The sequence below is a fragment of the Typopeltis vanoorti genome, chromosome 22 (genome assembly GCF_054136105.1).
Source record: "Typopeltis vanoorti isolate ZY-2024b chromosome 22, IOZ_Tvanoo_1.0, whole genome shotgun sequence".
NCBI classification, from domain to species: Eukaryota; Metazoa; Arthropoda; class Arachnida; order Uropygi; family Thelyphonidae; genus Typopeltis; species Typopeltis vanoorti.
Window position 1 is genome coordinate 16,672,856 of NC_143570.1, and position 21,494 is coordinate 16,694,349.

The 21,494-nt window shown below is 38.0% G+C and overlaps 1 protein-coding gene across 1 annotated transcript in view; it reads left to right on the plus strand.

Annotated features, from left to right (window-relative positions):
- LOC150094186 (transmembrane protein 181) overlaps window positions 1-21,494 on the plus strand; it is a 324,122-nt gene that overhangs the window by 228,665 nt on the left and 73,963 nt on the right. The window lies entirely within an intron of this gene.

Genomic DNA, 21,494 nt, shown 5'->3' on the forward strand with positions numbered 1-21,494 from the left:
TTTTTTTAGAACAGCATTGTGCTCGTGTGGTTTTGACCAGGACTTTTTGGGAAGTTTGCTGTAGGAAGCAGCCATTATAATGGTGTTTACTATAGTGAGAGTCAACTAAATGAAAGTTGTATATAAATTTATTGAGGATTTTATATGCTTGACTGGTTGGCTAAGTGGTTAGCATAAACTACCATGCTATATGTTTGAATCCTGCCATTTGCATGGATGCTTCTCTTTGAGTGATAGATGAATTTTATTGCCTGATATGAGATATGTATTAAAAGTCTTATTGTCTTGAAAAAATTCCATTTGGTTTCTAGATTAGGATTTTCTGATTGTGTAAAAGAATAAATAAATAAATTAATTAAAGATACCAAGAAATTATATACTTGATTTAATCCTTTATCCAAGTGTAAGCAAATGAAATTTGCACCTGAAATATTTTCAGGACTGGGGCAACTCGTGGTAAAGGTGGTATGACTTCACATCACTTACCCTAGTATTCCATAATGAAAAGCACATCTCCTTGCGGACATGTATAATGCTATGCATTAAGGGAAGGATCACTAGCCAGACCAGTTTCGACCTTTATTGAGGTCTCATCAGTGGGAGCCAGACCCAGAGGTGATACTAAGGTTGAAGTAATGCAGAAGTGATATTTTTCGTATATGAGTTGCCAAAGGTGTCGCACCTTATTATTATAATCCTCTGGATTAAGAAAAATATGATTTCTGCATTACTTCATAAATTATTATCAAATACTGGATTAGAGACAGATGTTGAAAGTTTTTTCACTTAGTTGTACTATAAATTAAAGATGCCAAGTGTAATTAATCAATGTTTGTATGTGAAATTTCTTCATAACTGAATTACTTGTATATAGATGCCAATGAGTTCACATTAGTTGCCTTACTATCTCATAATGCAAAACACTACACGAAACCCTTGGATAAAGGATTAAACAAAGAAAATAATTTCTTGGCATCTTTAATTTAAAGTATAAATAATCAACTGAAAAAACTTTTAACATCTATCTGTAATCCAGAGTATTTTGATAATAAGGTGTGACACCTTTTGACTACTTGAAAATGATAATATATGACTTCCACATTACTTCAACCTTGTATCTCTTTTGGATCTGGCTTTCACTGATGAGAACCTTCTTGGGAGTAGAGAGGCTCTGCTTGGTGGGGAGCATTTGCCTATCACTGAGTGGAGCAGTCACTGAGTTTTTTTTTGTTTCCTGTGCTGAAGTGATTCAGGTCAGGAGTGTTGAGTTTTAGCAGTGATCCTTTGGGATCACAGAGTTTTTGGAGTGGTATCTCCACACTTTAACATACCTCAATAAAAGTTGAAACTGGTCTGGATAGTGGGCCTTCCCATAATGCATAGCATTATGGGAAGGCCCACTTATACACATCTGAAAGGGTGGGTGGATGCTTTGCATTATGGGATACTAAAGCAATTGATGTGAAGTCATTAGCCTCTATATACGAATAGCCCAGTTGTGAAGATACTTCACTTGTGCTTTAATTATTTTGTATTTTATTTTATTTTAAATTATATTCTTGGTTTTATCCTTTATCCAAGTGTAAGCAAACATTGTTTGCTTACACTTGGATAAAGGATAAAACCAAGAATATAATTTAAAATAAAATAAAATACAAAATAATTAAAGCACTAGTTATTCCCATTAGTACATGCTAATGTACTATAAGTATACAACCTTTTATAAGTGAACCCCCCCCCCCCACACACACACATGTGTGTGTGTGTTAAGGGCTTTGTCCTTGTTCAGCAACCCCATCTGGAGTACTAATATTTGGACTTACATGCTGGTTTAGATTATTACGTTTAATGGAATGAATAAAGTACAGAGGAACAATAAAATACAAATTGATTAGATCCTATATCACCAGGGATACAATCTCAATTGTAAAAGCACATACAAAAACACTCAAAACAATAAGTCAAAAAAAAAAAAATATATATATATATATAGAGAGAGAGAGAGAGAGAGAGAGACTAAAAGTCTTGTGAGGGGTACTCTCTGTGGATGCTGTTGGCTAGCCTTAGCTGTTAAGCAGAGTCTAAGAATTAGTTTCCCAAATCTTGGGAAGTTTAACCTAATCATGTTTATTAAAATTAGACAGGTTTGCTAATTTTAAGAAAAGTGTTTCAAGTTTATATTTGTTGCATTGAAGCATAGCATGATTTTTTTTTTTTATTCTGTGCAAGGTATCCATGGTTAACTAGACCAGATTGGCCATAGTTGTGGCAACAAGTGTATTTCTTGTATTCTTCTAGGTGGATGTTGACAGATCTCCCAGTTTGACCACATTAAAATAATTTGCAAGAACAAGGAACTTTGTAAATTCCTGGAACAGAGAGGGGAGGGAATGGATCCTTAGGAGAGTGGATAAGGGCAGCCAGTTTTAGATAAGGTTTGAAAGCAATACAGAGATTATATATATTTTTTAGAGTTCTAGCTATTTTTTCTGAAGTGCCCCAGATATAGGGAATAGTAATATAATTGCTGTAGTCTTTGTTGAGAGGGATGTGAGGAGACAAGAGGAAAAACAATTTGTTAATCATTTTAGCATTACGTCCATTGAACAGGGAGATCTGGTGAATAAAGGAGAGTTCAGCTGAAAGGCAAGCCTAGGTGGAACAAAGGTTGGAAGCTCTATTGACTAGGGGGGGCAATGTTGGGAAAGTTCATTTATGTATCTACCTGTGTAAATGTGTTCTCCATAAACTGAGAACAAAAGGTGTCATTGGGAAGATGCATGATTAGAGTATCTAGAAAAGACAGGCAATTATTATTTTCTTTTTTTATGGTGAACTGGACTCTTGGTTGCTGGCTGTTGAGGTGAAGGAGGCTAATGTGTCTGAGCCATGTGGCCAAATAGAGAACACATTATCAATATATCTTAGTCAGATAGAGGGTTTCAGAATAACAGTATCAAAGGTATGTTTTTCAAACTGTTTCATAAAGGAATTGGCTGGAGGGAGAGAGCCCATAGCTGTACTGTTTATCTGTTTATGTATGGTAGGTATCTTTCCAAGAGAAGTAGCCAGCATGGAATGGCAAAGAATCAAAGGGAAAAAAAAAAGAAAAAAGCACTATGCTCACAGTAACAAACATAAACTTGAAAGACTTTTCCTAGAATCAGCAGCAGATTTAGTCAACCAGCCTAACTTAATATATATGGTTGTGTTAAATTTCCCAAGATTTGGGAAACTTTAATTTCTTAAACTTTTTTAAATAACGAAACCTGTGGTGAGATCATAATTAAAAGAAACGCACGTATTAACCACAGTGAAAATTATTTAATTGTGAATATTTCATCCTAAGTATCTTAGGACATCATCAGTACAGTAGTTTAAACAATAATAGGAATAACATACAGTTAGGGCGCATGATTAGAATAGAATCTCATTAAACGTGTGTAACGTGTTACAGAAGTAAAAAAAAAAATTTAAAAAAACTAATAATAATTATTTTACACAATTTTGTATGACAATTTCCCATACTTTAGGAATAGTAAGAACGTCATTGCAGTTTAAATTTGATCTGTGTAGTAGGGCTTCAGAACTTTCTTTATATAAACGTTCATGTTTATATAAAGATCTATGTAAAAGTTTAGACATTTCCAAATGAATCCTATGGCTTGGATTTTCAATTCCGTGTTGAGAGAGGCCAGATTTCTGCGGTTTAAAAAGACGAATGTGGTCTTGATGTTCCGAGATGCGTTTCTGAACAGACCTACCTGTCTGTCCAAAGTAAGACAATTTGCATGAGCATGGAATCTCATAAATGCCAAGCAACATCAAAGGTGAGAGTTTGTCCTTAGGAGAAGATAACAAGTTGTAAATTTGGTTGATAGGTTTGTAAGTAGTGACAAAATTGTATTTCTTCATAATTTTAGAAAGACGTTCAGAGATGCCTTTGACGTAAGGTATGGGAATCCTATGGACTTCTTGTCTGGTTTGATGTGTGTGGGAAAGTGACTGATGATTTTTTGATTTGTTTTAGGATTATATCCATTTAGGATGGCTGTATTTTTGATTACTTCTAATTCTTGGTTTAGAGATTCTTCAGAGGAGCAGAATTTGTGTGCTCTGGAAACTAGTGATTTAATAATGTCAGAATTCTGAGATGTATGATGAGCGATGCAATGACGTTCTTACTATTCCTAAAGTATGGGAAATTGTCATACAAAATTGTGTAAAATAATTATTATTAGTTTTTTAAAAAAAATTTTTTTTTTACTTCTGTAACATGTTACGCACATTTAATGAGATTCTATTGTAATCATGCGCCCTGACTGTATGTTATTCCTATTATTGTTTAAACTACTGTACTGATGATGTCCTAAGATACTTAGGATGAAATATTTACAATTAAATAATTTTCACTGTGGTTGATACGTGTGTTTCTTTTAATTTAATTTCTTAAGTCTTCTGCCCAACAGTTAAAGCTAGCCAACAGCAGCACCCATAGATCCCCTCATATGACTTTAGGCTTTTAGTCTAGTTTATTAGACACACATATTATGTCACAAGTGCCATTAAAAACTAGGCTTGTAGTTTATTTTTCGCAAATTGCTTTGAGCATATATATATGTGCACTTCTACAATTTTGAGATTGTATCCTGACAATGTTTCTGTGACAAAGACAAAATTTGTATTTTATTGTGCCTTTGTGCTGTATCCATTCCATTAAACCTAATAATGAGTTTAAACCAGCACATAAGTCTAAACACCAGATTGATACTTCCTGGGGTAGGCATATCACATAATGCATGAAGTAAGCAAAACAATGTTTTGCTTACTTGGAGAAATATATGACTTCTGCATTACTTCCACCTTGTCTTTTGGGTCTGGCTCCCACTAATGAGATCTCAATAAAGGTCAAAACCGGTTTGGGTGGTGCCTCTTCCCATAATGCATAACGTTATACATGTCCTTAAGGATATGTACATTGCATTATGGGATACTAAAGTGATTGATGAGAAGTCATTAGCCACTGTATACAAGTAGCCCTGTCATGAAGTGACTTCATGCACAAACTTTGTTTGCTTACACTTGAATAAAGGATGAAACCAAAAATATAATTTCTTGGTATCTTTAATTTATAGTATAACCAAGTGAAAAACTTTTGACATCTATCTCTAAACAGACTATTTTAGTAATAAGGCGTGACACGTTTTGACTACTTGTATATGGAAATATGACTTCTGCTTTACTTCAACCTTGGTATCACTTCAGGGTGTGGCTCCCACTGATGAGGCCTAAAATGCTTTGTTTCATAACTTATTGATGTTTCAAGGATACCCTAACAGGTGGAATCTTGCTTGGAGAATTGCATGTGGCCACCTTCCAGTCAATACCATCAAATGGAGGTAGTTTAACATCGGAGATTCAATCTGTGACATCTGTTACTGATTGGAAACAGTAGAACATGCATTCTACATCTGCCCTCTTGTCCTGCATATTTGGAACATTATACGTAATGTGTTGGGCATTCCATTACTTACAACAGAACAGGATATTTTTTTTTGTAGTATCCACCATCTGTCAGCAATGGGAAGAGAATAATTGATTTTTATAATTAATGAATTAAAATACCACGTATTGAAGATTAGAAATAAATAAATTTGAAAATCAGCAATGTGACATCCAAATGCTTTATAATATTTTACTGTGGAAATTTTATTGTTCAGTCAGACTATTTTTGTATTTAGGAAGAAGCATTCTAGGAGATATTAAATTTTTGACTAGATGGTGCAGACCACCCGCTCTTCTTCTTCTTCTGCAGCTTCTCCCACTGAAGTGGGATCACTGTTGATAATGAGTCTCCTCCACACCTTCCTGTCTTGGGCTGTCACCACATCCAAGTTCTTCATCCTCAAGTCCTCTTCTACGAGCTCCCTCCATCTCTTCTTTGGCCGCCCACGCTTCCGCCTTCCTTGCACATCCATCTGCATGACCCTTTTTCCCACATATTCGTCCTCCCTCCTCATCACATGACCAAACCATCTCAACCTTGCCTCCTGTATTTTTGCTCCTAAGTTCGTAACTTTCACTGTTCCCCTGACATAGTCATTTCTCAGACGATCCTTTCTGGTCACACCGCACATCCACCTAAGCATTCCCATCTCTGCTACTTCCATCTTGATGATGTTATTTTTCCTCAGGGCCACAGTTTCCATAGCATATGTCATAGCTGGCCTCGCTACTGTCCTGTAGATTTTGCCTTTCAGATTGATCGGTACCCTCTTATCGCATAACGCTCCAGCCATCTCCCTCCAGTTCCTCCAGCCCGCTTGTATCCTGCATCCCTTCCTTCTCAGCTCCTCCATCTTCTTCCACTGTTGAACCTAAGTATCTAAAGTCTCTCACCTTCCTGATGACATTTCCTTCCAGCTCCAGATCTGTCTCCTGTCTGCCGCCCACTGTGCAACACATATACTCTGTCTTACTTCTGCTTAGTCTCATACCTCTCTCTTCCAGTACTTTTCTTCATCTTTCCAGTTTAGTTACCGCTTCTTCTCTTGAATCTGCACACAGCAAGATGTCATCTGCATACAACATTGCCCAAGGCCCATCTTCTCTCACCTCCTCTGTTACCACCTCCATCACAATATTAAACAGAAACGGACTTAATGCTGACTTGATGCAAGCCAACAGTTACTTGAAAACTGTCTGTCCCAGACAGGTCCGAACACTTGTCTTCACATTTCTGTACGTTTCCCGCACCAACCTGACATATTTCTCCGGAACCTTCTCCCTCAGACACCTCCAGACTTCTTGCCTTGGCACTCTATCGTATGCTTTCTCCAGATCAATAAATGCCAGATGTAGCTCCCTTTGTTTCTCTCGATACTTTTCCATCATCTGCTGTAACCCAAAGATAGCATCTGTTGTTGATCTACCAGGCATGAAGCCAAATTATTCCTTTGTAATCTCCACCTCCTTCCTCAATCTTCCATCAAGAAGCCTTTCTAGGATTTTCATTTTGGGACATCAACTTTATTCCTCTGTAATTTTTACAGTCTTGTGCATCCCCTTTACCCTTATAGATGGGAACAAGAGTACTCTCCCTCCATTCCTCGACTATATTTTCCTGTTGGCAAACTTTCATGAACAGGTCCCACAGCAGGTCAATTCCCTCTTCCCCCAGTGCCTTCCATGCCTCCACTGGAATTCTGTCGGGTCCCACTGATTTTCCATTCCTCATCCTCTTTATGGCCTCTGTCACTTCCACTCTACTGATGCCCATCTTCTCTGTGAGTCCTTGCATTTTCCTCATTCAGAAGTCCCTCAAAGTATGTTTTCCATCTGTTTCTTATGTCCACATCTCTCCATAATACTCTTTGATCTGCCTCACATGTAAGATGTCCTTTGCTGCTTTATTTCTACATTTTGCTAGTTGGTAAATTTTTCTCTGTCCTTCCTTTGTTTCTAATTGATCATACAGATCTTGATATGCCATGGCCTTTGCCTGTACCACAACTCTCTTGGCTTCTTGCTTTCTCTCTCTCTCTCTGTACACCTCTCTGTCCTCTTCCACTCTTGACTCATCCCACTTCTACTTTGCCTTCCTCTTAGCTGTCACTGCCACTTGTACATTATTATTCCACCACCAACCCTCCTTCTGCTCGTTATGCAATATTCACCATGGGGAGATAAAATTCTGTCTATTCTTGCTTCTTCTTCTTCTTCTTGAGTATTCTACAAATGAGCAGGTTCTTCTTTTAGTAGCAGAAACTTTCCTTCCACTTTCCTTTTCTTTCAAGTTTGTGTACCTATCTCCATTCAGCATGCCATCTAGCATTGTTTTCCTCTGGGTCTTTTTCCGTCTATTTTTCCTTCGATGGCATCTATGATGATTCTATTCCCTCTCAGAATATGTCCAATCCAGTTTCCCTTGCTTCTTTTTATCCTCTTTAACAGACTTCTTTCTTCTTCTACTCTTTTCAAGACCTCTTCATTAGTTATTTTATCTGTCCATTTGATTTTTTTCCATCCTTCTCCAAATTCACATCTCAAAGCTTTCCAAAATCTTAATTTCTTCTTTCTTCAATGTCCAAGTTTCAGCTGCATAGAGGGCAACACTCTACACATAACATTTTATTAGTCTTTTCTTTAGCTTTCTATCCATTTTACTTCTGAATAAATTCCATTTTCTATTAAAGGCATCTCTTCCCATCGCTATTCTTGCTTTTAATAAATTTAGTTTAATCCTTTATCCAAGTGTGAGCAAACAAAGTTTGTGCCTGAAAGTATCTTCAGGACTGGGGTAAGGTGGTACAACACCAGGGAAACTCCTTGCAAAGGTGGAGCAAGCTACCAACACTCCTATCTCAGTATCACTATATGGCCCTTCCCTTAATGCATAACATTAGACGTATCTGCAAGGAAATGTGTTTTGCATTATGGGAGATACTGAGATAGGATTGTTGGTAGCTTGCTCCACCTTTGCAAAGAGTTGCCCTGATGTTGTACCACCTTACCCCAGTCCTGAAGATACTTTCAGGTGCAAACTTTGTTTGCTCACACTTGGATAAAGGATTAAACTAAATTTATTATACTCTAACCAAGTGAAAAATAAACTTTCAACAATATTCTTGCTTTTATGTCACTTTTACATCTTCCATCACTACTAATAACACTTCCTAGATATTTAAATGTCTTTACTTGATTCAATTTTTCCCCATTTATTCTGATATCCATATTTGCCTCTTTCCTTGCTATTTTATTACCTTTGTTTTTCTGATGTTAATTTTCATTCCATAATTCATACAGGATTCCAGTAATCTGTTCAACAGATGTTGTAGTCCTGTTTCAGTATTTGATAGTAATGCCTTGTCATCTGTGTATTTTATTGCAAATATCTGTGTACCTCCAATCTTTATTCCTTCTTCCGAATTCTCCAGTGCTTCTTTTAACATTGCTTCAGAATACATGTTAAACAAAATTGGTGACAGAGAACAGCCTTGTCTTACTCCTCGTCCAATGATACCTGGTTCTGTTATACCATATATGTCTCTCACCATGGCAGTTTGTCCCATATATAGTGAAATAATTAGCCTTCTGTCTTTCCAATCTATGCCAATCTTTTCCATTACTTCCACCATCTTATCCCATTTTACAAAGTCAAAAGCTTTTTCAAAATCTATATAACAGATATTAACTTCTTTATTCACTTCCAGACTTCTTTCACTTGCTATTCTTAACAGTCCAATTACATCTCTTGTTCCCCTACTGTTCCTGAAACCAAACTGATCTTCTCCAAGAAATTCTTCCACTATAGATGCAATTCTTCATGTTAGGATTCTCATAAGTATTTCTGATGTAGGAAATGAGGCTTATTGTTCTAAAATCCTTGCAGTTCACTGCATTACTTTTCTTTGGTATAGGTATAAATATTAAGGTCATAAAATCTTTTGGTAATTCTCCTTTGTTATAAATTAAATTTATTATTTTGGTTATTTCTTCATTTCCTTTCTTCTGAAGTTGTTTCAGGAATTCTGCAGGCATTTCATCTATTCTTTATGCTTTTCCACATTTTAGTTCTTTAATGGCCATTTCTACTTCTGTCTTCAAAATCCCTGGGCCTAGAATATCTTCATTTACCTTCTTTATATCTTTTAATGAGAGGATATTTATATTCTTGCTATGAGAAGTTTTTTAAATAGTTTCATCCTGTTAATTCAATGTGGTCTTATAGTTAATTGCAGGAATGATGGAGATTCAATCCTAGGCAGAGAATGCTAACTTAAGGCTTAACAAGGGTTAACTCAGATAAGGCAAACCACCTGGGTATCGGTCATCTTTGCACTTTAGTTTCTGTTGGTCTTTTGGTTGTTAATCTATATGATATCGGTGAAAAAGGGAAAACTGATGGGCGTTGGCTATATGATGATATAAAAGATCTGAGGCCTTTTCTCTCTCTCTCTCTCATATACTTCCAATCTATCTTTCTTTCTCCTAATACTATCAGACTCTCTCGCACCCCTATACTAACTACTCTAGGCCTATGCCGAGCACCCCTTTACTTTTTCACCTTAATGAAGGTTGAAACTGGTCTGGATAGTGGCCCTTCCCATAATGCATAGCATTGTACATGTCCTTAAGGATATGCGCATTGCATTATGGGATAATAAGGCAATTTATGTGAAGCCATTAGCCTCTATAAATGAATAAACCAAGAAATTATATACTTGGTTTAATCCTTATTTAATCCCAAGTGTAAGCAAACAGAGTTTGCCCCTGAAGTAGTTTCAGGACTGGGGCAACTCGTGGTAAAGGTGGTATAAGTTCTCATCACTTGCCTTAGTATCTCCCATAATGCAAAGTACACCTCCTTTCGGACATATATAATGCTATGCATTAAGGGAAGGGGCCATTACCAAGACTGGTTTCGACCTTTATTGAGGTCTCATCAGTGGGAGCCACTGAAGTTGCCAAAAGGTGTCATACCTTATTATTAAATTACTCTGTTTTAGAGAAAGGTTGTGAAGTTTTTTTTGCTTGGTTATACTATAAATTAAAGATACCAATCATTAGCCTTTATAGACAAGTAGCCCAGTCACAAATTGACTTCATGTGCAAACTTGATTTGCTTACACTTGGATAAAGAATGAAACCAAGAAGTTTTCATCTTTAATTTAAGTATAAACAAGTGAAAAATCTTTCAGCTCTTTTACTTTGTTTACTATTATTCCTTTTTTTATTAATCTAAGTTCTTAACTATTTAAAATTTCATCATTGTTCAGTTATTTTCCTGTTTATTTCTAACATACACCTGGTTGGGTTTTTTCTATACATATTTCATGTTATATTTTGATAAATATGTTGGATATGAAATTATTATATTAATACCCTCCATGGAGTCAACAGACTCATCATGGAAGGTTCATTCAACTGACAACATATTTATCATATAGAATCTTAAAATCCTTAACACTTCTTACATTAACAACACATTCTGGTAATGCATTCCATTCACTGACAATTCTAAATGTAAAAATCTACTCCTCACACCCCTCTTCACTACACTTACATAACTTCCAGGAATGACCTCTGATTCTTTCTCTCTCACCTTCTACTCTTTTTATAATCCTCTCTGGATTAATCTAAAATCCTCTCACTAACTTAAACATCTCTATCATATCACCTCTCTTCCTCCTATCCACCAAACTCTGCAATCCACATATCTTCAACCTCTCTCCATAGGCAGCATTCCAAACTCCTGATATTGTCTTAGTCACTGGTCTCTGGACCCTCTCCAATGTCTCCACATCACATTGAAAACCAGGTGACCAGATCTGAGTCCAAGTGTGGTCTAACCAGTGCCTTATACAGTGGCACAACCACGTCCTTATCCTTGTATGTTAGAGTACTTCTTATCATAGCAGCACTACAATGTGCATCCTTTGCAACACTAGCAATATGCCCTCTAAACTTCAGTCTACTCCCATCCATTTCCTGCAGTACGACACCATCGATATAGTACACAGCCTTATATTTGTGCACTCCAAAATGCAACACTTCGCACTTATTGATATTAAAACTATAACCCCACTCTCTTTTGTCCAATTAAAAAGTCTATTCAAATCTTCCTGAAGTGAATTAACATCAGCAGTGCTACTTATAATTCTTCCCAACTTTTTATCATCAGCAAATAACTGAAGATCCCCAGTCAGTTCATATGATATATCATTTACAAACAAGTTAAACAGCAGGGGCCCAAGAACAGAACCCTGGGGCATGCCACTGGTTACCCTCTTTTTTTGAGACACTGCTCCATCGTACACAACCTACTGGTATCGTTCAGAGAGCCAATCTGTAATCCATCTAACCAACTTATTATGTGTTAATCTATCAAACGCTTTTGCAAAGTCTAAGAATATTACTGTACATGATTCTCCCTTCTCTAACACTTGTCACCTTATCATAAAATGCAAGTAAATTACTAAAACAGAAGCTGCCCTTTACAAATCCATGCTGACTATTGTAAAGAATGCTATATCCACCAACCCACTTCTGTATTCTATTCCTTATCAATCTCCCCGACACCTTGACCACAACTGCAGTTATACAGAGTGCCTTTAGTTGGAGACCTCTCTTAGAACCATGCCTTCTTTCCACTCCTTAGGAACCCTACCCATCTCAAGACTTTCATTAAATAAATTTATGGAAGTTTTTTCACTTGGCTATGCTAATTATATATTGGGTTTTATCCTTTATCCAAGTGTAAGCAAACAAAGTTTGCGCCTGAAAATATCTTCAGGACTGGGGTAAGGTAGTACAACACCGGGCAACTCGTAGCAAAGGTGGACCAAGCTAACATCACTCCTATCCCAGTATCTCCCATAATGTAAAACACATCTCCTTGCAGATATGTATAATTTATTATTGTTCCGGGAAACTCCAAGGAGTCGACAGACTCATCGAGGGAGGCCCTAACATCATGTCAAGAACAACTATTCAACATTCACACAGTATCTATCATACCTTGCCTTGAACTCATTCACGGTTGTAGCACCCACAACAGACTCTGGAAGCTTATTCCACTCATTTACCACTCTCCAAGTAAAGAACCTAGCTCTAACACCCTATCTAATAATGTTATGTACATCTGTAATATGTACATCTAATAATGTTATGCATTAAAGGAAGGTCCACTACCCAGACTAGTTTCGACCTTTATTGAGGTCTCTTCAGTACGAGCCAGGCCCAGAGGTGGAGATACCAGGCAGAAACAATAGCGAGATCATCTTTACCTATAGGAGTTGCCAAAAGGTGTGCCACCTTTTTATTGAATTACTCTGGATTTAGAGAAAGATGTTGAAAGTTTATTTTTCACTTGGTTAGACTATAATAAATTTAGTTTAATCCTTTATCCAAGTGTGAGCAAACAAAGTTTGCACCTGAAAATATCTTCAGGACTAGGGTAAGGTAGTACAACACCGGGCAACTCATAGCAAAGGTGGACCAAGCTAACATCACTCTTATCCCAGTATCTTTATAATTTAATAAAAAGGTGGCACACCTTTTGGCAACTCCTATAGGTAAAGATGACCTCGCTATTGCTTCTGCCTGGTATCTCCACCTCTGGGCCTGGCTTCCACTGAAGAGACCTCAATAAAGGGAAACTAGTCTGGGTAGTGGCCCCTCCCTTAATGCATAACATTATACATATCAGCAAGGAGATGTGTTTTGCATTATGGGAGATACTGGGATAGGAGTGATGTTAGATTGGTCCACCTTTGCTACGAGTTTCCCGGTGTTGTACTACCTTACCCCAGTCCTGAAGATATTTTCAGGTGCAAACTTTGTTTGCTCACACTTGGATAAAGGATTAAACTAAATTTATTATAGTCTAACCAAGTGAAAAATAAACTTTCAACTTCAAAAAAAAGTTTGCACCTGAAGTAATTTCAGGAATGGGGCATCTTGTGGTAAAGGTGGTATAAGTTCTCATCACTTGCCTTAGTATCTCCCATAATTCCACTATATCCTTTGTAGCTGTTAGTCTGCTGCCATGACTATCCACCAATGTTAGCACTCCAGCCAGCCATGACATCTATAGACATTCAGCAAAATCTCAGTATGATTATGTAACACCTGTTGAATTTTAATAATAGGGTGTGACACCCTTTGACAACTCGTATAGGTAAATATGACTTCTCCATTACTTCCACCTTAGCATCACCACCTCTGGGTCTGGCTCCCACTGATGAGACCTCAATAAAGGTCGAAACCAGTCTTGGTAATGGCCCCTTCCCTTAATGCATAGCATTATACATGTCCGAAAGGAGATGTGCTTTGCATTATGGGAGATACTAAGGCAAGTGATGAGAACTTATACCATCTTTACCACGAGTTTCCCCAGTCCTGAAAGTACTTCAGAGGCAAACTTTGTTTGCTTACACTTGGATAAAGGATAAAATCCAATATATAACTTTTATTGAATGAACAGGTCAAGGGCATAGCCAACTGTGGTGCACATTCCTTAAGAATTCATGGTGATATGTCATCCGTTACCATTGCCTTATTCACATCTAACCCAACCAACATCTGATAGACCTTTGTTTCTTTCACTTCCAATTCTCCTAATACTTGCCTCTCTTCTGTACATTGCACTGGAATCATTTATATGCTGATAAAGTGCTCGTTCAATAATTTCACTATATCCTTTGTAGCTGTTAGTCTGCTGCTATGACTATCTACCAATGTTAACACCCCCCAACTGGCCATGACGTCTATAGACATCCAGTCAAATCTGAATACAATTCTGTAACATCTGTTGGATAACATGGATAAGAAGTTCAATTTGGTCTCACTATTTCATCCACCACGGCCAGTAGAGAGGTTAATCTACCATAATTATTCTTCCTCTTGCTCGCCATATAGCGGAAAAATTCCCTTGAGTTAACCTTGCCTGACCAGCCAATCTCCTCATTATGCACCCTTCGTCTTTCTTGCCTGCACTTTATACTCTTCATGGAACTGCTCACCACCAACTGTCTTGTACCTCCTTGAGAAAAGGTGTCGCACGGATTAGATCGTCGGCTTGTCGAGAGCTCCTGAAAAGATCAGTATTATTTTGTGTTAACATTAGATATTTTACCAGAATTTTAAGTAGTATTGTTTGCTTTTTGTTTCTTGGTGTGTCTGTGCAATTTTTGCGTGTTTTCTGTTATTTTAACTATTATTTTTAAGAAAAGATAGCGTACACATGGCACCGATAAAGAAAAAAATGGCGGCCAGGTCGCCATGCTTGCTTAAGAGTTTTGATGTAAAAGAATTTATGCAGTGTGCTGTCTGTGAGATGTATGCCTTGCGAAGAGCGGTAGGAGTCTGGTTAGAAAGTGATAGTGGAGTTAATATGTGTAGAAAGTGTAAAGAGAATGAGGACTTCAAGCGTGTTTCGTGTATCGAGACTGATATCGTTAACGGTAGTCAGAATGCAGAAAATGGCGGTGTACTAGAGAATTGCGTGGTAGTGCCAGATATGTGTGAGAGCGTCGCTGAAAGTGTAAATGAAGGTAGAAACACCGAAGGAATGGATGATTTGATCGATAACGAAAATGGTGTGATAAGTGCGAGTAGCGAAATTGCCCGTTTAAATGGCGCGATACACAGAGCCAAACGACAACTGGAGCGTATGCAAAAATGTGTGTTGAACGTACCGACAAATAACCGGCGGAAGTCTGTGACGGCAAATAATAGAATGTACGTAAACGTCAATAAAATGAAGGAGCGAGTGCTGTATGGGGATTCGCTATTAAGAGGCGTAATAATTGAGAGTTTAACGAAGTCGTACCAGCCGGGTGCGAACATAAAGGACGTCAGCGAATCTATTCGACTGCAAAAACAGAGGGTGAAAGAGATGATAATAGTGGCAGGAACGAATGATTTGAAAGAGGACAAAATGGAAATGATAGAGGATGTGAGGGAGTTGTTTGAGGTAGCAAAAGAGAAGAGTGAGAGAGTCAGGATGGTGAGTATCTTACCGCGGTATGACAGCGAAGTGTTTAGAAGGAGGGCCATAATTGCCAATGACTTTATGCGTGGGTTATGCATGGAGAGTGGTGTGGAATTTGTGGATGTGTGGAATTTGTGGATGTGTGGAATGAGTTCGATGGGCGAAAGGACTTATATAAGATGGATGGGTTACATTTGAATGGAGTTGGTGTACGGAGACTTGAAAGAGTGTTGATGAATGATGTGGAAGTGGATGTACAGACTCAGGGAAACTAGATTTATTAAGAGGGGGGGGAGTAGATATGCAGACTTTAGGGGGGGAAGTTAAGTGTATGAATGAGTATATTATGCCCGGGCGAGTACGACGGACAACAAATCAGAATGGGATAATTAGTATAAGGAATCAAAGTAGGGATGGGACAAATGGGCTTCTGCGATTCATGTACACTAATGCCAGGAGTATTAGGAACAAGAAGGAAGAGTTTTTGGCCATGGTTGGCACTTCCAGGCCACAGGTTGTCGGTATTAGTGAAACATGGCTGACAGAAGATGATAAAGCTAGTGGGATTGAATGCGATGGGTATAGCGTGTTCAGGAGTGACAGGGTGAATAAAAAGGGGGGAGGAGTGTTATTGATGATAGCTGATGAGCTTCAGCCAAGGAGTATAGAAGTTGAACTGCAGGATGGGGAAAAAAGCACATTTGAGGCTGTTTGGTGTGAGATACAATCTAGCAGAACAAAATATACAATTGGGTGCTGCTATAGACCGGGTGATGGAGTGGATGGTGGGAATAGTATGCATAAGCAAATAGAAGAAATGAATGGAAGGAGGGTAATTATTATGGGTGATTTCAATTATGGTAATATTGACTGGAAAGAGGAGAGGGCACATGGGAGGAAGGAATTGGATTTTATGCAGTTATTAAGGGACAACTATCTACGGCAACATGTATTGGAAAATACCAGGGGGCAGAGAGTGCTGGACCTAGTAATTGCAACTGAGAATGTGGCTGTAACGAACATGACCTTGTTGCCACCAATTGGTGAGAGTGACCATAAGGTCATGACTTGGGAGGTGGCTAAAGGAGTCGAATTTACAATTAAGACAGGGTATATGTGGAATTACCGGGCTGGTAAGTATGACAAGCTTAGGTGTGTGCTTGGCTCAATGCCATGGCATGTAAAACTGCAAGGGCTGGATGTTGATGGTGCATGGGAGGTGGTCAAGAACTGTTTGCAGGAGGCAATGGTTGACTGTATACCAAGAGTCCGAATAATAAATCAGGTAGGGGTTAAATGGATGAATAACACTATTAAGCTTGAGCTGCAAAAAAAGAAACAATTGTGGAGGGAATTTAAGGAGAAGGGTGACCATCAGGTGCATGAACAGTATAAAGCTCAGGCCAGGATGGTAACAAGGGTGGTAAGAAAAGCAAAAGCAGACTACGAAAGGAAATTGGCCATGCAGGCTAAAGAGAATCCCAAACAGTTTTTTCAATATGTTGCAAGTAAAAGGAAAAATGCTCATGGTAGAATGATCTTAAAAAATGCTGAGGGTAGGGAGGTAACTGAATCAGTCGATGTTGTGGAATTACTGAGCGAACACTTTGCAAGAGTATATCATCCAGGTGGTGGCTTTGCGGAAATGGAGGAACCAACAGCTTATACTGGAATTGTGATGAATGAGGTAGAGGTAACTAGTCTATTACAGAACCTCAATGTCAATACATCTGTGGGATTGGATGGTATACCAGCTCGTGTCGTACGTGAAGCGGCCAAAGAATTGTCAGTGCCCTTGACCATTATGTTTAATTTGAGCCTCAGGACTGGGTCAGTCCCAAGGGGGTGGAAAGAGGGGAAAATAGTTCCACTGCACAAAGGTGGTTCCAAGGCTGCTGTTGAAAATTACCGGCCAATCAGCATAACAGGAATCATTATCAAGGTCTTAGAGAAAATAGTCAAGAGGAAAATACAAGATTGGATAGAAGAAAATGGGATACTGTATCGGGGACAGCATGGTTTTGTGAAGGGTAGGTCATGCCTCAGTAACTTGCTCACGTATTATAACACAGTGACGGCTGAACTGGATAAGGGTAATGGGTTTACAGTGATTCTGCTGGACCTTGCTAAGGCCTTTGACAGGATACCACATGGAATTCTAATCAGTAAATTGCAGCATATGGGAATGGACATAGGGTTGGTGAGATGGATAGGAGGGTGGTTGACGGAGAGATATCAGAGAGTGGTTTACTCAGGGGTAGAGTCCACAAGACGGCCTGTGACTAGTGGTGTACCACAAGGATCTGTTCTTGGACCACTGCTGTTTAATTTGTTCATAAATGATATAGGAAAGGATCTGAGAGGAACAGTTCATTTGTTTGCTGATGATGCGAAGTTGGGTAGGGCAATAGTGAATGCAGATGACGTCAAAATTTTGCAGGATGATTTGGATAGATTGGAGGTCTGGGCTAGGGAGAATGGATGTCAATTTAATGTGGCAAAATGTAAGGTTATGCATTTTGGGGTGAAAAGATGGGAGGCAGTTTACTGCATTGGTGGAACCGTGCTCCAGGAAATTGATGAGGCACGAGATTTAGGAGTGTTGGTGGATAAGGAATTGAAATTTAGGGGACACATTGCAAAAGTGGCCAAATCAGCTCATCAAATCACTTGGTTGCTGAAGAATACGTTGACAAGCAGAGACAAGCAGGTTATTGTTCCTCTGTATCGAGCCTTGATAAGACCTCATCTCGACTACTGTGCTCAGATTTGGTCACCTAGGTTTCTTCTTGATGGGGAGGAGGTGGAGAGGATCCAGAGGCGAGTGACCAAGATGATAGCAGGTCTGTGGAATGAACCGTATGAGAACAGGTTGAGGATTTGTGGGTTGCAAAAATTGGTTGATAGGCGGAGGAGGGGAGATATGATTGAGACATTCAAATTACTGAAGGGTTTCTATAAAATTAATTCAGAAGATATTTTTGAGAACAGGGCTGGTTGTGGGAGGACTAGGGGACATCCATGGAAACTGGGCAAAAGTGTGGTTAGTAAAGGTGTTAGAGCTGGGTTCTTTACTTTTAGAGTAGTGAATGAGTGGAATGCGCTCCCTGAGTCTGTGGTGGATGCTGTGACAGTGAATGAGTTTAAGGCGAGGTATGATAGATACTGTATGAATGTCGAATAGTTGTGATGAATATGATTTGGGGCCTCCCTCGATGAGTCTAATGACTCCCTGGAGTTGCCCGTAATAATAATAATAATAATAATAATAATAATAACATTTTCATTTCCTACCACAGATTGCTTGATTTCACTGTTCATCCATTTTATTCGTGCTCTATTTACTCGCTTAACCCTTGGTATGCAGTCATACGATTGCTTTTGTCAGATACTGCCTTGTGTGTTTCCATGCATTGTCAACATCTTTTCTGCTCAGCTCATTTACCCAACATACTGATGCTAAGTGACTACAGAGCTTCCTATAATCACCTAAATACTTCTCTTTGTAAATGATCTTCTTTGTTATCCTGTTATAATAAAACATTGCTTTTCATATTAGTGCTTCATATTATAAACAACTCCAAGAGATTTGTGTAAGGAAGAACTTGTTTTTATGTATTTCCCACCAAAGAAAGGTTGTAAACCTATAGTACATCAGAACAGTATGTGAGCCAGCTGTCATTTTTTTTTTTTATTATTTAATTTATATTTTTGTATTTATTTATTTTTACATAGTCCTGAAATCCTGGTCTAGAAACCAAACATGGAACTTTTTCAAGCCACTTCACTAATATTAGTGAAGTGGCTTGAAAACATCCATGCCCAAGTAGGATTGAACCCAAGGTCTGTCAGTTGGCGAGTAGATACATTAAATACTCAGCCAACCAGGCTAACAATCTGAATCTAAGCAATTGCATCTGTTATAATAATGGATAACTCTTTTGGATGCAGTTTTAAAGGTTAACACTATTGGGATCCTTAAAACTTTTTTAAATACAATTAAATATCAACATTTCTCAAATGTTTGAAATAGATAAACCATCATTATGATTCAGGTTTGGCCAATATATAGTATTTTCAGGGAAGATAGAAAAGGATGGGGGAGGAGTGTTGTTAAAATAAAATGCTAAAATTAAAGTTGCAAAGAATAGGCACTCAACAACCTTAGGAGAAAAGAGATGAAAAAGGCAGTGCATTTGATTCTATCTGGTGTGGGCTAGCCTCAGATGCACTGCTTATCTGGCCTACGGCAGAAACTAACTATATGGAAAAATATATAGTAAGTTGCTGCTGTAGACCAGGGAGTACAAGTTCGAATGTGGACAACATGCATTGACCAATTCATGCTAATTGTTATGGTGAAGGATGAATGGTCACATAGAGGGAAGGAAATTAAATTTTAAAAACTGTCAAGAATACTTCTCTTTGTAAATGTTCTTTTGTGTTAATTTGGAGCTTGAGATCTGTATCTGATGACAGCATCAGATGATTATTTCACACCTAAGGTAGCCACAATACTTACAAGTGAAAAGAGAATGATTGTGCAGTTTTTGATATGTGAGGTTGCCAACCATGTGAAATTGTCAGTTAAGAAAGGATATATCTCAAACTACACTGCAGGTGATTTATGACAAGCAAAGAAGGCAGCTTAAATCACTGCCATGGCATAAAAAAACAGAAAAAGAAAGCTGTTTATCAGTGCATAGAAGATAGTCAAATATTGTCTGAAGGAAGTGGTATCAGGCTGTATATTCCCAATGGATAAATAAAGTAAGAGTTAAATAGAGAAGCAGCATCATAAAGCAGGAGCTACAGAAAAAAAAATTGTTGGGAAGAATGTATAAGGAGAAAATGATGAGCAAACCTATGAGTAATGTAAAGCACAGACTTGAAGGATGACCAGAAAATTAGAAGTTTTTCACTTGTAGTGATAAAAAGGATGAATAACTATGGAAGGATAACTTTGAAAGTGCTGATAGTAGTATAACAGAAATAGATGAAATAGTTGAATAGTGACTGTACCATACAGACAGATGTGATTGGAACTGATGTTAAAATCGAATGGTGATAGTGAATTAAAGGTGCTTAGGGTACTGCAGAATCTTAATGTGAATATGGTTATGGGATCAAATGGGATATCAGCCCATGTTTTATGACAAAGTGTGCAACAGAACTGGCAGTTCATCAGACCAAGCTGTTTAACTTGCAGCTCTGTTAAGATTCCAAGATAGTGGAAAGAGGGCAAAATGGCCCTGCTGCATAAAGGAATCTCCAAGACTGAGATATCAGATTATATTTGCAGTCTGGTCCCACTTCGAGTCAGAATTACTTCAGTTCCTAGAGAAAATAAACTCCTTATACTCCTATATCAAATTCATTATTGAATGTGAATCCAATAACCAACTACCCTTTTTTGGATACTTTAACAATTTGTCATTCCACAGGTCATGTTGAATTTTTAGTTTATTGGAAGCCAATCTTTTACAGGCAGATACATTCACTCATCCTCCCGCCATTAATCATCACAGAAAATGGGTATTATCTAGAGTCTTTTACACAGAGTTCATACAATCTACTTTTATGATTCCCTTTTATTAGATGAACTGAAAAAAATTAAAACCAATCTGATATGTAATGGATACAACAAAACTACCATTCAAAAAATCATTGATAATTATAGTCCTTCTACTAGACTACAATCCAATCTGAAAATAATTTCAGTAGCCTGCCTTAAAGGAACCTCAGAACAAATAGCAAGGATTCTTCCTAAATTCAATGTATACACTTTCAAACCAGCTTGAAAACTGTCTTCTTTCCTACCATCCATAAGGATACATTATCACCTCTTTCCTTACCAGGTGTCTCCCAAGTATTTTGGACAGACTGGCCGTTCTGCCTTGATTAAAACTGAAGAACATCAAGATATTTGGAACCAGACAAAACTTCTTCATTCCAGCAAGTTCAAATTTAATTATCTTTTCCTGGAAATGCAAAAGAT